Source organism: Penaeus monodon, chromosome 8 (genome assembly GCF_015228065.2).
Source record: "Penaeus monodon isolate SGIC_2016 chromosome 8, NSTDA_Pmon_1, whole genome shotgun sequence".
In the NCBI taxonomy this organism is placed as follows: domain Eukaryota; kingdom Metazoa; phylum Arthropoda; class Malacostraca; order Decapoda; family Penaeidae; genus Penaeus; species Penaeus monodon.
The window spans coordinates 16811103-16817373 of record NC_051393.1 but is presented as its reverse complement, the minus strand read 5'-3'; the positions used below and the strand labels follow the sequence as shown (position 1 = coordinate 16817373).

The window sequence follows — 6271 nt, the reverse complement described above, 5'->3', positions numbered from 1 at the left end:
TCTGCAGTACCACATCCCTTTAGGCTTCCAAGAGGGATAACTAAGCCCCTCAGCAGGTCTTGAGGAATGGTACTAGACTGCCGGATGGCAGCCAGGATAGCATGTAAACTTCCACAACCAACTTTAACAGTTCAGTAGATGCCACAAATGCCTTCTGCTTTACCACCCCTCAGTTTGGGGACTGCCTCCCTAACCTCTATTGGGGTAGAAGGGCACTATAGTACATAATCATCCAGCCATCCTGGGCGAGACCGCTGCGTTGCTCTAGTGCGACCTCGTTCTGTCAAGGTGAAGGTAACTTGTCCACTCTGCCTCCTGCTCCCACTTTGTTCTGCAGTCGTCTTCACGGCGGCCTCAGCCTGACCATTGGACTCATGGTACTGAGCAGAGGAGAGGCAAGTCATGACACTCCCCATCTTTTGAGGAATTTCTTCAACTCACTAAGTTGGTGCCAACATCTGCTGAGAGCTGCTCTGAACCATGAAAATGCATCAGTGATAGAGGGCTGTACAGGCATCTTGAAGTCCCTGACGATGATCAGGCATTCTCTGGAGGGCTCATACATGTCCCAGGAGATAGCCCAGAAATGAGACCTTCCTTTTGCAGACTGGAATTTCTTTGACTGCAATGTAAGCCGCTTACTTGTAAACCTGCCAAAAGGCCTCCTCCATAATGGTGTCATAGAGGAGAGTATCATCAACACATTTATACTTCCGAGGCAGGTCCATAATGGCATCATTGAACCCCATTGCAATCATATTGCACAGAACTTTAACAATGGCACTCCATTCCATAGTTTCATGAATCCATGGGCCTTCGCACAAGACAAATCTGTATCCAAACTCTCTGAGGTAGTCAATAAACTGAACAACTCTGCGCCCAGTATGATGGCATCACAACACCAATAATTAAATCCCATTTGCCTGCAATTTCCCCTGCCTTGCTCCACTTGTGCAACAGTTCACTTACTATGGGTATATATCCAGATAAAATGAAGACAACAAAGGTTACTCCAGTTCACAAATCAGGCTGCGTAACCGACATTCATAACTACAGACCAGTATCACTTCTGCCTGTAATAAGTAAAATTCTGGAAAAAAATCATCTATATCAGATTGGAAATTGTCTCTATACATAACAGTATTCTGTTAGATTGCCACTTTGGATTTACTAGGAATAAAGCAATAGAAATGGCTGTTATGTCTTTTACTAATCATTATCTACAAGGCCTTTGTCTAGATTTAAGGCTTTTAATGGGTTAATTGCCCAATTCTGGTGTCAGTGCTCTGCTAACCACTCGTTTCATTCATATCTGTCAAATATATATCAGTTTGTTTCATATAATGGCTCTAGCTCATTATCTCATGGTACTTGTAAGGTACACCATGACTGCAATGGTGGTTAGGGCCTCTTCTTTTCTGATCTGCATCAATAGTTTTGTGAAAAACATCCTCGTATCTGAAATTCATCTTGAATGCTGATGACAGTAGCCTCTATGCTTCAGGCAATAATATTAATCAACTCACTAGTAACATCAGTGAGACATTACCACTATCAGTACTGGATTCTTCAAACTAACACCAAACATTGGTAAATCCCATATGTTATATCTAATGGTAATCAGAAAACCGAAACTAAATGACTACAAAAGAACCTATTCCTTACAGAAATGTTAAAGATATCCTCTACATCCAACTCACTATTAATTAAAACACCCCGTGCCAAACCAGTCCAAGACATGTATTTTATATCATGGTGTAAGTGTAAAGAATAATCTGCCCTCACATCTCCACAATGCTCCATCACTACTGTCACAAACAATCTTTAAAGACCCATCTATTACTTATGACAGAGTGAATTCTGATGTACAGAAACAAATGTAAAAAGTAATTTGTAAATTTTTATATACATGTAGGTATCAGCGTGTACTTATGCATATTTATGAATGCTTATTTATGTGTACAAATGTGTCTCTGTAATACATTTATAAATATACGTGTATGTGTACATGCAAATGTATGCAAGGTTAAAATGTGGGTAAGCATATGTATGTTTGTATATAGGTATAAGTATGTATGTTTGTGTGTGTGTATAAATGTATATGCACGTATGTTTGTGTATAAAAAAGTATATGTATGTATGTGTTTATGTATGTAGGTATAATTATATATGTGTGTATATATAGATATAATCTTGTGCATTTTTTTCTTTTATGAATATCATTTATTACGATATAGTCCGACTTACTAGTATGTCTTTTGTTATATATAATATATTGTATATTTCTATCTTTATTACTGTTACCGTCTCCAATCCACCTGTGAGTGGAATGACTGTGACTAAAAACTTAAATGCAAATTAATTCTCATATAACAAGGTGCCTCAGGAGGCTCAGCCATTCTATTTTTTATTTGTGTATACCAAACTGTCTGTATGTATATTGGATATATAAACGTAACCAGTATCAATCCCCTGCTGAACAATCAGCAACATGATGGTCATGAGGCCAACTCTTGTCATCCAACTCCACTTGGTGGTAGTACCACTTGGCATCAACAACAGTCTTACAGGACTGTGGTGGGACTCCAGGGGCCATGCTAATGGGAATGGCCATTTAGCTTTTGAAAATCAATTGAGCGGCGAGGTTTGCCCGATTTCTTCGCCACCAGTACAATTCTGGTGCACCATTCCATGGCTTACCCAACGGGCACTTGATGAATTACACCTTTCCTGCTGTATGACAGTGCTTGGGGACTGAGACGGGTAACGCAATGTCAAAGTTATATCTAACGGGGGCGTTAGTGGCATCCATATCATGTAACACGAAATATGAATATTATTAGACATTTCAGAACCATTAATTTTTCTTCTTCAATTTGTTTGACTTATCAGACAACAGTGCTATTACCATGGCATTTATTTAGGACGTAAGTTACTCGGATCATATATATCATGTGAGCAGGGATACAGGATACAGGATGGTATTAGTAGTTTATAAATAACTTTTACAAAATCTGCATGATGAAAAGTAAAGACCACAGTAAAGGAATATTGCTACGCCAGTGGGTCTTTGTCTCTGTGCGAAACGTGTTAACATGAAAAGGATGACCTGGGCATGTGTTAACATGAAGGGACCTGGGCAAACATGACGCAACTGGCTGTGAGCCCTTTCCGCTCACACCCAGTTGCGTCATGTTGCCCGGGCCCCTCATGTAACAATGCCAGTCATCCTTTCATGTTAACCGTTCGAAGAGACAAAGACCATGCGTAGCAATATTCTTACGTGCTTTACTTTATCAGGGCAGTTTTTGTAAAAGTTATTTATAAACTACTAATACCATCCTGTATCCTGTACCCCTGCCACATGATATATAGATCCGAGTAACTTACGTCCAAAAATAAATGCCATGGTAATAGCACTGTTGTCTGATAAGTCAAACAAATTGAAGAAGAAAAATTAATGGTTCTGAAATGTCTAATAATATTCATATTTCGTGTTACATGATATGGATGCCACTAACGCCCCGTTAGATATAACTTTGACATTGCGTTACCCGTCTCAGTCCCCAAGCACTGTCATACAGCAGGAAAGGTGTAATTCATCAAGGCCGTTGGGTAAGCCATGGAATGGTGCACCAGAATTGTACTGGTGGCGAAGAAATCGGGCAAACTCGCCGCTCAATTGATTTCAAAAAGCTAAATGGCCATTCCCATTAGCATGGCCCCTGGAGTCCCACACAGTCCTGTAAGACTGTTGTTGATGCCAAGTGGTACTACCACCAAGTGGAGTTGGATGACAAGAGTGGCCTCATGACCATCATGTTGCTGATTGTCAGCAGGGGATTGATACTGGTTACGTTTATATATCCAATATACATACAGACAGTTTGGTATACACAAATAAAAAATAGAATGGCTGAGCCTCCTGAGGCACCTTGTTATATGAGAATTAATTTGCATTTAAGTTTTTAGTCACAGTCATTCCACTCACAGGTGGATTGGAGACGGTAACAGTAATAAAGATAGAAATATACAATATATTATATATAACAAAAGACATACTAGTAAGTCGGACTATATCGTAATAAATGATATTCATAAAAGAAAAAAATGCACAAGATTATATCTATATATACACACATATATAATTATACCTACATACATAAACACATACATACATATACTTTTTTATACACAAACATACGTGCATATACATTTATACACACACACAAACATACATACTTATACCTATATACAAACATACATATATGCTTACCCACATTTTAACCTTGCATACATTTGCATGTACACATACACGTATATTTATAAATGTATTACAGAGACACATTTGTACACATAAATAAGCATTCATAAATATGCATAAGTACACGCTGATACCTACATGTATATAAAAATTTACAAATTACTTTTTACATTGTTTCTGTACATCAGAATTCACTCTGTCATAAGTAATAGATGGGTCTTTAAAGATGTTTGGTGACAGTAGTGATGGAGCATTGTGGAGATGTGAGGGCAGATTATTCTTTACACTTACACCATGATATAAAATACATGTCTTGGACTGGTTTGGCACGGGGTTTTAATTAATAGTGAGTTGGATGTAGAGGATATCTTTAACATTTCGTAAAGGAATAGGTTCTTTTGTAGTCATTTAGTTTCGGTTTTCTGATTACCATTAGATATAACATATGGGATTTACCAATGTTTGGTGTTAGTTTGAAGAAATCCAGTACTGATAGTGTAATGTCTCCACTGATGTTACTAGTGAGTTGATTAATATTATTGCCTGAAGCATAGAGGCTACTGTCATCAGCATTCAAGATGAATTCAGATACGAGGATGTTTTCACAAAACTATTGATGCAGATCAGAAAAAGAAGAGGCCCTAACCACCATTGCAGTCATGGTGTACTTACAAGTAACCATGAGATAATGAGCTAGAGCCATTATATGAAACAAACTGATATATATTTGACAGATATGAATGAAAACGAGTGGTTAGCAGAGCCTGACACCAGAATTGGGCAATTAACCCAATTAAAAGCCTTAAATCTAGACAAAGGCCTTGTAGATAATGATTAGAAAAGACATAACAGCCAATTTCTATTGCTTTATTCCTAGTAAATCCAAAGTGGCAATCTAACAGAATACTGTTATGTAGAGACAATTTCAATCTGATATAGATGATTTTTTCCCAGAATTTTACTTATTACAGGCAGAAGGATACTGGTCTGTAGTTATGAATGTCGGTTACGCAGCCTGATTTGTGAACTGGAGTAACCTTTGTTGTCTTCATTTTATCTGGAATATAACCCATAGTAAGTGAAACTGTTGCACAAGTGGAGCAAGGCAGGGGAAATTGCAGGCAAATGGGATTTAATTATTGGTGTTGTGATGCCATCATACTGGGCGCAGAGTTGTTCAGTTTATGACTACCTCAGAGAGTTTGGATACAGATTTGTCTTGTGCGAAGGCCCCATGGAATTCATGAAACTATGGAATGGAGTGCCATTGTTAAAGTTCTGTGCAATATGATTGCAATGGGGTTCAATGATGCCATTATGGACCTGCCTCGGAAGTATAAATGTGTTGATGATACTCTCCTCTATGACACCATTATGGAGGAGGCCTTTTGGCAGGTTTACAAGTAAGCGGGCTTACATTGCAGTCAAAGAAATTCAGTCTGCAAAAGGAAGGTCTCATTTCTGGGCTATCTCCTGGGACATGTATGAGCCCTCCAGAGAATGCCTGATCATCGTCAGGGACTTCAAGATGCCTGTACAGCCCTCTATCACTGATGCATTTTCATGGTTCAGAGCAGCTCTCAGCAGATGTTGGCACCAACTTAGTGAGTTGAAGAAATCCTCAAAGATGGGGAGTGTCATGACTTGCCTCTCCTCTGCTCAGTACCATGAGTCCAATGGTCAGCTGAGGCCGCCGTGAAGACGACTGCAGAACAAAGTGGGAGCAGGAGGCAGAGTGGACAAGTTACCTTCACCTTGACAGAACGAGGTCGCACTAGAGCAACGCAGCGGTCTCGCCCAGGATGGCTGGATGATTATGTACTATAGTGCCCTTCTACCCCAATAGAGGTTAAGGGAGGCAGTCCCCAAACTGAGGGGTGGTAAAGCAGAAGGCATTTGTGGCATCTACTGAACTGTTAAAGTTGGTTGTGGAAGTTTACATGCTATCTGGCTGCCATCGGCAGTCAGTACCATCTCAAGACCTGCTGAGGGTAGTTATCCCTCTTT

At 39.4% G+C, this 6271-nt stretch overlaps 1 protein-coding gene across 1 annotated transcript in view; it reads right to left on the bottom strand.

The window, feature by feature from the left end:
* Positions 1–6271, bottom strand: part of LOC119576210 (zinc finger protein 429-like) — a gene marked incomplete in the record, with an annotated part of 93948 nt that overhangs the window by 4448 nt on the left and 83229 nt on the right.